Source organism: Cynocephalus volans, chromosome 1, assembly GCF_027409185.1.
Source record: "Cynocephalus volans isolate mCynVol1 chromosome 1, mCynVol1.pri, whole genome shotgun sequence".
Taxonomy (NCBI): Eukaryota; Metazoa; Chordata; class Mammalia; order Dermoptera; family Cynocephalidae; genus Cynocephalus; species Cynocephalus volans.
Window position 1 is genome coordinate 113,607,565 of NC_084460.1, and position 15,163 is coordinate 113,622,727.

At 41.1% G+C, this 15,163-nt stretch overlaps 1 protein-coding gene across 2 annotated transcripts in view; it reads left to right on the forward strand.

The window, feature by feature from the left end:
* Positions 1-723: 723 nt before the first annotated feature.
* IL1RAP (interleukin 1 receptor accessory protein) overlaps positions 724-15,163 on the forward strand; it is a 120,464-nt gene continuing 106,024 nt past the window's right edge. For both annotated transcript variants that reach the window (XM_063107726.1, XM_063107735.1), the window contains exon 1: positions 724-814. The gene's annotated coding sequence lies outside the window, so the exon portion shown is untranslated. The remainder of the gene's footprint in view (positions 815-15,163) is intronic.

Sequence of the window (15,163 nt, forward strand, 5' to 3'; positions counted from 1 at the left end):
ACTCATTCAGCATACACGAACTGAGTGACTACTTTGTGCTTGGCACTGTTTAGGTATTGGGTACACACCAGTGGACAATACAGAATCAGTCCTGTTGCCATGACCCGTTGCTCGTTCCCAGGACTGTCAATTCTAAAGGAGCTAGAGCTCCTGCCTACCGAGATCGCGTTTCTGTTTTTTCCTATCGGGCTCTGTACTTGGCACATGGTGGTAGCGCAAATCGTGCAGTCTGAACTCGGCCTTGCAGCACGATAGCTAAACAGAGACAAGAAGAAAAAGCAGGGAGACATCTATCTCAACTGTGAGACCAGGATCTTGCACTGAACTCATGTGTGCGCCGCTGTGGATAGCGGGGGCGTATCTTCCCAGGGCGCCCGGCAGCGTGCCCAGCTGAGCTGCAGGACGAACCCCCTCCTTTCCTTGAGCGTTCAAGCCAGCCCAGGCGGCGGCAGGGCGCCGACGGGAACGAGCACAGCCTCGCATCCGCCCGCAGGCCGGCTCCTCCTCGAGGCGGGCGGGACTGCCCAGGGTGCCGCCCCGCGGCCGCAGCTCGTGGAAGCCCGGAGCGCGGGTGGATGGCGAGCCAGGGAGGCGGGTGGAGCCTGAGCCAGGCGGCCCCCGCCAATCGCGCCGCGCCGGGGGAGGAGCCCCGAAGGGGGAAAAAGAAAGTGCGGCGGAAAGTAAGAGGCTCATTGGGGAAGACTGCCGGGATCCGGGGCTCTGCTGTGGCCGGAGGCGCGGTCAGAAGCGGTGCCGAGCGCCCCTGCGCCCATCCCTGCCGCTTTCGCTGCGCCCGATTTGCTTCCCAAGAAAGGTGAGTCTCGCGCTGCCGCGAGCGCTCGGAGGAATCACGGAGCCGCAGAATCCGGGGGTAGATGGGTTCCTGAGGATCGTCGTCTTCAACCCTTCTGTTTTACAGAGGGGGAAAGTGGGGCACAGAGCGAGGCAGCTGCTGGGATAGGTCGTGGTGCTAGTTAGTGCTGTGGCCAGGATTCGAATCCGGCTGTCCACAGCTCCGTGTTTGCTCGGTAGCGATTTAAGTAACGCAGTTGTGGGACGGCTGCGCGTGGCTGTCCCCGTTCTCAGCCCTTTGAGGGATCTACCCTAGTCTGCCCCCCAAACCACCCGCCTCGGTTTCTCCAGACCGCTGCTGTAAGCGGCGAGGATAGAGGGAGGCGGTGTGTCCCAGCGTGCCCGCTCGCTATCACGCCGCTCCAACCCCGAACTGTGACAACCTGGGTAAAGGCTGCCTGCAGCCTCACTCCCTCTCACTCGCCTGATCTGACCTGCTTTCTCAGAAAGATGCCCCTGCCGAGGGTGTCCGACTGACCCCTGGCGGAGTCGGGGGAGAGGTAAGGCCGGCCAGCGCCGGTGACCTCCTCTGGTCCTCACAGTTCCCTCCCCAGCCCGGGAGGACGCGGAGCTGGCGGACCTGTGGGGCACAGGATGCCCCGCATTTAGGAAGAGCTGACTTTGTGGAGCCATGTAGCCCCTTCCCACCTCTAAATTCTGAGATAGAACAAGGAAGCCGAGTTAAAGAGAAAATCACAAACGTAAAAGCAAACTTCTGCCGTTTCCTTTAAAAGCCACTCCTCAGCCTATCTTCCCTCTACCTCCTGGTTGTGAAATTGTGAACCAGGGTGCCACGGGAAGCATGTTGCTGCTCTGCCGTGTGAGCTACAGATTGAGAAAGGAGGTGGTATGACTCCAGCTCTGCTGTGTATTAGCGGTGTGAACTTGGGCAAGTTAGCCCATCTATCTGATGCTGGTTTTTTTCAGCTGCAGAGTGGAGATTATAAAGGTCACAATGAGCCCTTAGGGTACTTGGGAGGATGAAATGGGACAATTCAGATAACATGTTTAGTGAGGTGCCTGGCCTGGCACCTGGTCAGTTCTAAACTGAGGGAACTACTGTAAATATTGTTATATTGTAACCCTGGAAACAGTGGGTTTTCAGAAAGGTGATTTCATATTAACTTACAGTTTTTTTTTTTTTTTTTTAAATTGGAAATGTGGTGTTGTTTTCTTCTTTGGAGTTTGAACAGCTCTTTTATAATGAGAGTTCCTGAATGTTGTCCACATGTGACTTGGATCATGGCTGTTTGACTTGGAATATATAATTGATGTTTCTCAGTGATGTGAATTTTCTACTAGTTTGCAGGTCAGCTCTCAGGCCTGTGAACTGCCCTGATCTGAAACATCCTCTATTAACAAGAGGGTCTTGAATTTGACAAGAGGTAAAAAAGACAAGAGGAAGAAGCTGGAAGTTGCAGCTGTGTTATATACTGTTCACAGCCTTCTATTACTGCTCTCTTAGGTCAGCCAAGCAACTTTGTATTTTACAGCTAGTATCAAAAAATAACAAAATTCTAGTGTATTTCTCTTGGGTTGTGCAGATGTTGCTAAATTCAGTCCCTTCTGGACACTAACTTACCTTATTTGAATGCAAACACCACACATGCCCACACCAGTCTACTCACAATTAAGAAGCTTCCCTTGAACACCTCTGCCCTCCTCATGACAATTGATTTTTATTCTGATTGACTTCATACAATTATTCACTACTATCTACTGGCTATGCCCTAAGTCCCTGAATTTAATGTCCAGCATTTGTAGTTGTCTGTCCCCTTCACAGTCCATAGCATTTGTGCAGTATTGCTGCGTGCTTGAGAGGGGCTGTGATACATTGAGTAAAGGTAAGAGCCTGGTGGTGGCCCCTTATGTCCCTCCTGCACCAAGCATTTTTAGAGGATGGGCTCACTTGCTTCCGTCAGCTTGTTCTGTGTGCACGCATTGTGATGAGCTGGCTAGGATACATCTGAATGTGTGCCTGAAAGACCTGTGGGGAAAGGAAAATGTCCAAAATAAGGTCAGAACATGGGGATGAAAGGGAAATTGAAAGGTAATTCCTTTTGGTTCTTGTTCTTTGAAGGAAGGATGCCCCGTTATATCCTTTCTCCTTATACAGATTCTAATGCTATTACTAAAGTCATATGTATGTATAGAACTTTAAAATTTCCAAAGTGCATTCCATATATTATTTTTCTCATTACTTGCAGTACTTGTGGGAGAAGGACATGGCAGGCATATTAATAGTGAAAGGAGCCCATGTTTCATGGTCAAACCTATTTGATTTCAAATCCCAGATGTAATTAATACCTAAGCCACTGAGTGATACTGAGCAATTTACTTCACCATTTAGAGGTTCTGTTTTATCCTCCTCTAAAATGGGGGGAAAAATATTTATATATATATATATATATATATATATATATATATATATATGCTTACCCCAGGAATTTGTGTGAGAATTAAATTCAGTGGAATAATGTCAAGTACATATAGTGAGTAGGTGCTCACTAAATGATACCTCTTAGCTAGTCTCAGTTTATTGAGACAGAAACAGGGATGAGACTTAGATAATTGTGAGGTTGCCAGGGGCCAAGTGGTTAGTAAGTTGTAGCTCTGGGACTATAGTTCACACCTTTTGACTTCTAGTTCAAGTCTTGTCCTGTCAATCCTGTCACCTCTCTGATGAGATCTTTGACAATTTACTTCAGTTGTTGGGTTGACCTTATTTGGCTGGTAATTTCAGGTTTATCCTCTTTGTCCCAAAGTGTTTCCTGACTAAGAAAATAAGCCTTAAACAAGCTCTGTAGAGTTTAGTGGGGTCCATGCTCAGGAGAGGAGGTTTAAAGTGATGCTCTCCGGGGCAATTTTCCTACTGTCATGTGTTTGATGTAATACACATTCAATTCCTAGAATGGAGGGTACTATGAACACATATAGTTCAGGATTCTGTCATCTTTTTCTTCCTCTTCTGGGTGGTTTCTTCCTTCTGCCATTCCCATGCTAGTTCAAGGCTGGTAAGAAGATTGAGCAACAAATGCTACCAGTTTTCATACTGTTTTTCAACTTTTTTTGCCAATTCTGTGGGTAAAGAGGGGAATATAAAGAATAGTATGCAAAGGCAACATTTGCAGAAAAGATCACTGTGTGCTGGTGGTGCTGATTACTGGTCTGGAGTTTCAGTCCACCTTGTAGCAACGGATGGCTGCAGGCTTACGTAGGAAGCTGAACCAGATCTGTTTCTGGCCCAGGCAATGGGACCATTTATCCATTGAGACTCCTTACAGGCCATCAGGTTTTTCTCCTTTGTAGTGAGCAGACAGCCTTGCAAACACATTTCTGGGAGAAACATTTTGCTCATTGCTTTTGGCATTTGGGAGTGTATGTTTGCTTTTGCCAAAAGGTAGGCAGTTAGCATCACCTTACTTGGCACAGTTAGGAAAGCAGAATGTGGCTGGAGGAAAGCACAGGAGGAGAGAGAAGAAAAAAAAAAATAAAGGTTATCTTCAGCATACGCACGGTTTCATATTGTTGCTCAACTTCATTAGGCTTTGCTGGTGACACAGATGTAGGATCTGGTGAGTCATTACCACCTTGCCAGTGAAATATTAAAGAGAGCCACCTACTGTGGTCCTTGCCCATTTTGGAAATTGTTCTGTGGAGGAAAAAAAAAAGAAAAAAAAAAAAACACCAAAGAACAGGAAGTTTAAAGAACATTTAGTATCTGATATTTTGGGGGATAAGTTCAGGTTAGCTACTCATTTGCTAATTTTTTTAAAGCTGAGAATGCATGGTTTACTCCGATGGGGTTGGTAGGAGACTTGATTCTAACTCTTTAGTAGCAGTGTGGATTCTAGAGTCTGGGAGAAACCTGAGGGAAGTTTCTCTATATGGATGTACCTCAGGCTCTGCAGCTGGGAAATAGGGGCATTGATGCCTACTTAGAAGCTTAAGTCCCTGTCTCAGCACCTTATTTGTAGGAGACATTTAATAAACACTAATTCTGCCAATAATTCTTCAATTTATCTGTCTGTTAAATTATGATCATCAAAATTTAACAGCTTCCCTATACTGAACTTTATCATGGTTTGTGCTGAGTGCTTTAAATATATTATCTCATACAATCCTTGTAACAATCCTGTGTTTTTTTTTTTGTTTTTTTTTTTTGAGGAAACTGAGGCTTATAGAGGTTAAGTAGCAAGTACTGATGCTAAGACTCATCTATGCCTTTCATTTTAGAGCTAGGAAGGGCCGAAAATTGTCCTACCTTTCGACTAGAACTGAGGACCTGGACTAAGACTGATGTCCCACTCCATCCCCACCCTGCATTCTGATCCTGGTGTTACTTTGCCCATGACTGAGATGTCTTCTTACCATGGAGCCTAAAACGTGGGAGAGCGGGACAAGGAGCTCTCTAAGTTCTTCTGTTACATTGCATTGTGTATTTTTCTTTAAGATTCCTTTCAACTCTGAAATTCTGTAATCATATCTCTTTGCAGAAGTCTAGGATAAAAGGGGGAAAGGGGAGTAAAGAGAAAATACCCTTATTGTTTTATGCCCAGTAGATGTATTTTTTGACGACACAGAGGAGGGTGAGGAAAATCAGCATTCATTGGTGCATTCACTTTTGTCATTTCATTGAAGCATGAAAATAACTCTGGATATATGTTATTGTCTTCCTTTTACAGATCAAAGAACTGAGCCTCAGAGAGACTTATAGGCTTGCCCAGGGTTATCCATGAGAACCTGTGTGTGCCTGAGTACAAAGCCTTTTGGTCCACTATACCACGTTTACTAGACACCACTCCGTAAAATCTGAGGACCAGATTCATAAATGTCCCCTCTCCGTATCCTCACGCCACACCACCTCAGCTGCAATCATCTTTCCTCCTCTCTGAGCTCTTTCCTTTCCAAAAATGGTGCTCAAATCCTTTCTTGATTCTTTTCAGTCCATAGAACTCCTTTAAATGCTTATAGCATCTTCTATCTCTATTGTGATGTTTTTAAAAATTATTTTTACTGTGAGACAGTAATTTGTGCCTTTGTTTTTATCCATGTCCCTAGTTAGCCCCTAAGCAGCTGAGGACATGCTTTATCATGCCCTGTGCCTAATACTGTGCCTGTACACAAGAAGAGCAAAACTGAATGGATGATGGATTCATACTATGTCAGGTAGGCCCAGAATTGGCTTTCCAGTTTTCTCTTATTTTACCATAGTATTAGTTATCCCAAAGGTTGCCTCTATAGACTAATAAGGTAATTTAAATTTCCTTTAGTCCTGTGGTCACAAAATCAGACAAATGATAGAGTCACAGACCTTAAGAAATTTGGACATCCCTGGCTCAGTGATGGGAACGCATATTTCTATCCTAATAGTAAAGGGCATTTTGCAGCGAACAGTGAAGGATGACACTGAAGTGCATGTTTGCATATATTGACAGCAAGGCCAATGTCAAGTGTCATTAATAAATTACCTGAGAGAAAGTAAGAAGTTTCCATGGAAGTAGGTAGCTGCAATGAGCTTCGATCTCAAGATTTCTAAGAATAGTGAAGAATTCACATCAGTTCACCTATTATTTGATTTAATTGGCATCAGTTGAACATAAGGACAGGTAACCTTTTATGTCTAGTTTATATCCAGTCAATGCCTGTGGTTTCTGCCTGCCTGGCACAAAAGTCCTTATGATTACACTGGCTTCCTCCTCTCCCAATCAATGCTAAAGGCAACAGAAAAGAGAACCAGTGATTTTATAAGCCCTGATATCTGAAAATGTTCTTTTCATAGATGGCATAGTCCCTTAAGCTAGATATGGTTAGATGCTGTGGTGATTTAAAATTGTGGCTGTGTAGCACAGTGGGCTTTGACGTCAGACTGACCTCCCTGGGTTCGACTTTGGGCAAGTATTTGGTCGATCTTTGCCTTATTTTCGTCTTCTATAAAATGGGGATAAATAAAACCCACTTTGTCAGGCTTTTGGAGGTGTCAGTCATATGCCATGACATTTATTAAGAGCCTGATGCATAAGGATTTTAAACTTTACATGGTTAACAACATCAACAATAATGATATCATGGCATGCCCGCATAAGTACTGGATGAGAAAATGGAAACCCTAGGTTTGAATAATAACAGTTTTCATTTATATAGAACTTTAAGCTTTCAAAATGCTTGTTATTATCTATACACATGCACACACATATAAAATTATTATTATTTTTTTTTACAATAACTCTGAGTAATTAGGACAGGTGTTGCCAACAACATTTTACAGTCTGAGTCTCAGAGAGTCTAAATGTTTGCTAAGGCCATGTAGCTAGCAAATAGTGGAGTTAGCATTGGACCCTAGCTTTTTAACTCTAAGATCGTGCTGTTTTCCTTCAGCCATCCAGTCCACCAGCCCTGGTACTGGTTAGTTGCTTTTCCTTCTCCAAGCTTCTTTGATTTCACCTCTAAAATGAGGAGTTTGGACAAGATCCTCTCTAAGGAACAATGATCTTTGAATTTGTGACAGTACAGTAGTGACTTAGGAGATACCATGGAAGGCTAGGAGTAGAATTCCACTTTTTTCACAGAAGCATTCACCCATTGCGGCTTATGAAGCATCCTAAGTCGCAGACACTCAGCAGCCTCGCTGGCCTCAGCGAGAATCACAACTGAGCACTGCACAAGAAGTTAGATCGATGAAGACACCTTTATGCATGTCCTCAAGGATGTGCTTCTGCCTTATTCCTCTGACCTGCAAACCACTGCCCCCTCTCCCCTCAGACTCCAAGTTTGGTGATGGGAAGAGAAAATAGACAGATGGGTTAGGTGTATGGACATTTATTGTTTGGGAAATGAAAATAGAGCCCCCCCCCCTTTTTTTCAGTAACGCATGCTCTGTATCACCGTTAATCACCATAGTCTTCTACAAAGAAATACATGGATCAAATATTTGATTGACTTTTATTAGGATTTTAGAATTATGAGTGCACATTTTCTGTTTTCTTCTTTTTGAGCTTTTAGTGCTCACAGAAGAAGCCTGGCTCTTGTTGAAATATAGGAGTTCTTTCAATTTATAGAAATGATAGAGACCTGAGAGTGGTAAGACACACTAAATAGCACTTTCTGGAAGATTGAACTTCAGTTTTCCAATTACTGAGTGAGACAATGGTGGGCGGGGGATTAAATGGATAGAGTAGGTAGTGAAGATCTTGCTCTCTTTGGATTCAGGGTTGGGTTTGAATCCTAAATACTGCTTGCTTAGCCTGTCTAGACTTAGTTCTCTCAGCTGTAAAATGCAAACAAACATGTTCTATCTGTCTCCTAGATAGACAGATAGTTAGATGGATAGATACAGATGTAGATCTATCTCTCCTCTCTCTCTCTGAGAGGTTAAAGTAAGGTAAAATGTATTAAGTTCCTAGCACTCAATAACTGGTACCTAGAAGGCTCTCAGTAATATTCATTTCTCTTTCTTCATTCAGCCCTGCTATTTTCCCAAAGCCTCACCCATTTGATGAAACTCAAATGGGAGAGAGAATACATTGAGTAGGTGTCCTAGCTGGTCTTATAGAAGGTGCCCTAGTTTGGCAAATAACTGGTATGGTAAGGGATAGGAAATCAATGTGATATTTTTCTTAAAGTATCTGGGAAGGATTTATGTGGATAAATTAAATTACCAGTGATAAATTATGGTACATGGATCATAGACATCAGAATCATCTGGATAGCTTGTTAAAGAAGCAGGTATCTAGGGTGTCTGCACTGAACCATGAGAAGCACTAGATTAGAATTTTCAGTACTGAGAGGCAGTATATCGTAGCGGTCTGGAGTCTTTTTATATGGGTTCAAATTCTGCTCCATCTGTGTAATCCTAGGCAAGTTATTTAATTTCTCTGTGTAAAATGAGGATATACACAATACATAATTCATTGGGTTGTTGTGAGAACTAAGTAATTTATTGCATATGAAGTGCCTAAAACAGAGACTGGTAAAAGTAACCACATGCTATATTACTTACTATGTAAGTCAGTCTTTAATAATACCTTGCAAGACCTCATTTGATTTACATTCTCTTTCCTCTCTGTTCAAATGTCCTAGATAACTACATGTCTAACTCCTTCATCTGCTTGAAGTCCTTTCTCAATATCTTTTCAGTGAAGGTTGCTTTGGTTGCTTTATATAAAATTGCCCTTCATCCTGCTTCCCCTGCCCCGACCCAAGCCATTCTTGTCTGTCTTACCCTCCTCTGTTTTTTTTTTTTTCATTTCTATAGCAGTTGTCACCTTACCAGCTTCCATATACAAACTGAACATTTTATTGTCTTTCTGTTGTTTATTTATTTATTTTTTTTATTTCACCACCGCTAGAATGTAAAATCTGAAAGGACAGGAACATTTGTTTTGCTTATGGCTGTATCCCAAGTGCCTAGAATAGTGCATAGCAAATAGCAGATTTCCAGTCATGAGTCAATGATGAATAAATAAATGTTTGTATAGATGCTAGCATACTTATTTGTTCCCAAGAAGTAGAAATAAATAGATGGAACTAATCATATATGTAATATCAAAATAAAATTTGATATACATATATATGCATACAATACATATACATATATACACTTACACATACACATTACATATGTACATATATAAGTGTATGCGTGTGTATATACTTGGAGTGTTTAATATTTATATATTTAGTATATTGAAATGATAAGTTGTATATATGTGTGTATATGCATATAATGTGTGTGTATAAATCTTAACCTATCTATCTGTTTAGGAATTGTTCAAAACTGCCATGAGAAGCATAAGTGTTGAAGTGATCCCCTTTTGTTAGGATGCTATAGTGACAGTTTGGGAGAAAGACAGAAAATATGTGTATATATGTAAGCAGATGACAGATAGGCAGCAGGGAGACCAGACTGGCCTTGCAGGCCATGGTAAGGAGTTTGGATTTGATTCAAAATGCAACAGAAAGTCACTGAAAGGACAGAAGCAAGATAGGGACCAGGTTTGACATATCTGGAGCCTTGGACAGAGAGTGAAGGAAAGTGGAGGAACTATTTATAAGATGAGGAGATGAACTGCTCTGATCTCATGCAGGCTGCTGTGAACAGATGTAAAAGATGATACAGTTTCATTGATGTGTCCATAGCCTCTCTTTCCCATTAGAATGTCTAAAAAGGTAAAACAAAACAAAATTAAAAAAAAAAAAAAAACAGCAAAAGCCAATTTCTTTGCTTTTTTTCAAATTATACCATTCTTATTTCCAAATGCATTAAGTAATGGATGGAAATGTATGCACTGTTGTTCAGTTCAATTCAGCTGGAAATTTTACAGTTCTAGTGTAGGTGTTTTATGTAATCAATCCCCCAAAACATTGGGCCTAGAGCTATTTCCTTATAAAACTTCAGCTACCAGTTTTTGAAATCTGCTGTGCTGAAGAGTAAGCATGTGAAAGGTAAATTTAATTCCATAAAGGATCAATTTCTTTTTTCTGGCTCTACAAGTTTAAATGGTATTCAACTCTTTAAATAGTAGCTTACAGGCCATCTTATCCATAAACTCTCTACTGGCACATGCACATATAGTTTCAAACATGCCTCTTAATAAGTTAAAAATAGCTTAATAACATAAACCAAACACTATTTCAAGTGCTTTATAAATTTTAACTTTCTGAAGCTTCAGAATAACTCTATGAGGCAGGTGCAGTTATAATTACCAGTTTACAAAGAGGAAACTGAGGCCAAAGATCACAGAATTGGTCAGTGAGAAAGCCAATATTTGCCCTTTGATTGTAAGAAGTGACCCTGCAGATTTATTCATCTCTGTTTGTCCCACTTTCTTCACAGTGCCTAATATGAGGGAATAGTTCAATAAGTGTATCAAATCAATGAATGAATATGTGACCTATTCTTTCAAATTATATCATTTCATTAGCATATAGTGGTAAAAATATTGGTTTTAAACTGAGACAACCTGGAAAGGCTAATGCTATTCACTACGTCTGGGATATGGTAAAATTATTTGACATCTATAAGCCTATTTCCTCATCTGTGGTGTTGGCACAAAGACAGGGCTGTTGTGAGCATTAAATAACATGTGCATGTGAAGTACTGAGCATAGTATCTGGAACAGAATTAGTGCTCAGTCCATTTGAGCTGCTTTTATTATTTTTTGAACTAAAATAACCTCCCTAAATGTGCTTATACTTATATTTACAGGAAGTATTTTAAGTTGTGCTTGTTTTATTAACTCCCCCTTAAAAACCAAAGCTAAAGACCTAATCATATAATCAGTGATGTTAATTTTGCTCCAGGGCCCATTCTGGCACCTTTCCCTCAGCAGGGAGCACACTGTGGCTTCTGAAAGGCCCTCTTGTAGGAAGAAGGGCCAGTTCCGGGGAATGACATGGGAGCAAGAGGTTCTATGTGACCTTCCTGTCTCTCCTCCAAACATCTGACATATCTTCAAGCAGCACTTCCAACCCTGCACATCATTCTCCCCAGCTTAGGCTTGCTGGAAAGTTATTTGATATTCCAGGGATGGCCCCAGAGCATTCTGGGTGACAAGGGAAAAGCAGCAGAAAGCTAGAATTTTGCCCCAGATAACACTTAATGAGGCTAATTTACAGAGCTTGCCGGAAGTTTAGGACCTAATATTGATCCAGTGCTTCTTGTGTGCCAGGAGCTGTGCTGAGAGCTTTATTTTCTTTATCTCATTCAATCCTCCCTGAAGCCCTATGCGAATTTCAAATTTTAGTTGTAAACCAAATTGCAACTAAGAAATAAAAACGTGCCAAAGTTACATCTATGTGTGTATTGGGGGGCTGTGATGACAAAAGCAAATATTTCTTATTTGTGTTTTGCCACCTTTTTCTTAAAAAGCAAATTGTGCAGGGTTGTAGCACCTTTGGAGTCTCCAGGGACCTACACTGCAGTGAAGACATATTTAGCAGAGAAATGTGGCAAAGGTTGTACGAGAAGGTGAGAGCTTCTTTCTGGTTGACACTTTATTTTGCCCTAGAAGAAACTAGTAACAATGACCCTAGTCGTCTTCTGTTGGTGCATTTGTTTGCTTCTTTGTAAGAAACCAATATGGCACTTACTTACAATTACTGTTTTTGGTTATGGGATGTTTATAGGTGTAACTCTCATCCTCACACATCTCCCAAGTGAAGTTCAGGAGTTTCAATAAAACTGACAAAGTTTGATGATTTCCTTTGAGGAAAGGTCTACACACACACACACACAGGCACGCAGGCAGGATGGTGCCTGAGTCGTAGTTGGCACTCACTGCATATTTGTTGAATGAATGCGTGAGAAAATAAATACCCTTCTTTTTTTTCTTTTTCAGATTGGGAGCTGCTGTGGGATTTCTAAAAATGGTGAAATTTCAATATGTACCTTTCTTTTTAAATTTTTGCTTTAAAAACAATTTCAGAAGGAGATTATTCTAAAATATGTGACATTACTTAATCTTGGTTATTCAGGACAATTTATTGGAGTGAATTTTAATTTCTTTAGAATTTATCAAAGTGAGATCATTTGCCTGTATACTAAGTGCCTCCAGACTGGTATACTTTTGAATTCATGTAATCTGATTTTCATAAATTTTCTGTTCTTTCTTTCTCTTATTGTCTGCTAGTTCTTGTTGCTTTCAGCAGTCTTAATCTAGCAGTTTTTTCTCCATTCCCCATACAATTAGTAGTTTCTACTTTACTGTAAACTAGGGAGCTGGGTAGTAAGTTTGTCTGAACTATGTGTATAATAAGAATACACAGCGTTGAATGCAGACCAGAGAGACTGTTTTCTAAGGGAAGGGAATGGAAAGGTCTGTAGAAATAGTCTTCATGTAAGTGAGGTGATGTCACGCATTTCCATTACCTATGTTAGTATAAAGGGAGTAGTGGCAGGGATAATTTATTTACTTCTTTGGACAATAAGCATTTTCTGAGACCCTGCTGTAGGCAAGACACTGATGAAATATAGAGATTGAAAAACAAACAGACACAGTCTCTGAAAAAGTAAGAATTTATAGAGTGTTATGAAATAGAGTGTTATGAGTGTTTGTAAATTTGGGGGCACTTGGGGCACTAATTATAGGGGCATATAATATTAGAAATAGTGTAAGTGTATATAATGTAACATTTAAAATTCTATAATAAAACATATTAGTGTTTCAGACACGAGACAATTGTGTAGATCAGGAGGGGGTGTATGAGGAAGTCCTGCTTAAAGTGATGGACAAGTTTTGGACACAGAGACTGGTGATGAGAAATGGTGTATGAATTAGGATATAACCAGAGGAGCAGAAATGAAATGGATGAATGATGTAGATAGGTCTTATCAGAGAAAGCTACAATCATGGGAGAAGCTGGGCATTTAAAGGCCCAGAAAGGAACAGTTGGGAGATCAGAGAAAAGTTACTAACCAAGGATCCAGAGGAGCTGGAGAAGTCTATGGAAGGCTCTTGCCTCTGCCTGTGGCAGTTAGACAGTCAGGAAGAGAAGCTGGTGTGAAGTGCAACAGAGCAGTCTGGAATCCATGGGGACTAATTGCAACCCTTCACTCTCTCTCGCTGTATTTAACCCTGATGATGTGGGTGGCCTGCAGAAGGAGCTGGTGCACTCAGCCATGGAGCTTCACACCTAACTGGCCTTGAACTTAGAGAAGTTGAAGGGGCACATCTGGCAGCAGTTGAAGGAGTAGTGGGTGTGGCTGCTGCCCCCACCTAGAAGGTGATCAGCAACAACGTGCATGAGCTGCATTAGTGCCTTCGGGCCTAGATGGACCCTATGAATGAATTTCCTTATGGCTAACCTTAGCTTGAACCATAGAGAGTAGGGAATTCTGGAAAACATAATCCCAGTTTAACTAAGTTGGTCAGTTGTAAATCACAAGTGATAACCCAGATAAAGAGAACAGGATGCATTGATAAAGTAAAGGCAGGAAACAGATGCCTTGCTTGAGAGCCCAGTTTGACTGGGAAATGATATGTGAGCACAGGGGCCACTGAAGATCAGACTCAAAAAATGTGAGCAGGGGCTGGGGCTGTATTATTGAGAACCTTAAATACCCTGTTGAGAAATTGGCACTTACTCTTGAAAGGAAAGGAGAAGCAATGAATATTCTCAAGCAAGGAAGTGGCATTATTAGATCTGTGTTTTAAGATAGGTCTTGCATTGGGTGTCAAAGTTTTGGAGCTTAGAGAGGAAATAGGTGGGTCAATTAATGAAGATTCTACTACAACAATCGAGGCAAAACATTTTGCACAGCCAGAACTCTCATCTGTTCTCACTGAGGGTGGTGGCCCAGAGTAATCTTAAGAGGTTTGTTCAGGACCAACCTGGAAATTTAAAATGCTAGTGTACATTGTAAGCTAAGGTGATTTTACCTATGGCTAATATTGTCAACTATAATATCCTTATGACATGTCTAGATAACTGTTCTTGAAAATTCCCTGATGATTCTGCCTCTAGTATGTGAAGAGCAAAGGAAAGTATACATGTAATTAAAACATTGACTTAAATAAAATTGGCTTATGCAACCATGTTAGTATATCATTTTGAGAGAAGGAGAGATCCTATAAAAACAAAGAGTTAACTTATTTCACTTAGAAAAATAAGGCTTTTTGGCTTTATTGACTTGTATAGTAAGAGTATATTTCCTTATGTTTGCCCAAGTGCCCCCAAATTTACAAACTCCTTATATGTCTATTATCTCATTTGATTTGATTACAGTTCTGCAAGGTCATTTTGATTCGAATTATTATAAGTGAGACAACTGAAGCTCAAAGGTTGTGATGACCATCATGTGGCCACTGAGCCCTTGATTCAAGAGAGCTCACTGTAGTTCTATACATTCAATGGGCACCTTGCTGTAGCTCACCCTTCCATTTCATTCTATGCACCACTGCCTGATAATCTTCTTGGGACACATATTTGGTCATGCTGTGTCCATGTTCTAAATCTGTCCATAGTTTTTGGACTTCACTATGAAGTTCACATAAAAGTGACCCAGAGAGTAGGCTCTTCCTAACCCAGCGTTACAGTTTCAGCCGTTCTGATTCCTCACTCCCCTGCAGAATTTTTCCTGCCTTCCACCAAAGCATAGTATGTCAAACACAGGGTAAAGAGGAAAGCGTTTTTTACAAAAACATACCTACACAGGTACCTTCATATCCCCAGGAGACCCACACACATTGGAATTAAGTCATTCCATAAGTCTTCCCTGTCAGCATTTCCCAGCACATACTCTTGTGTGTTTAAAAACCAACCATATCTCCTGGCTTTCTACTTGTCAAGACATAGCTGCAGTCATTAACAT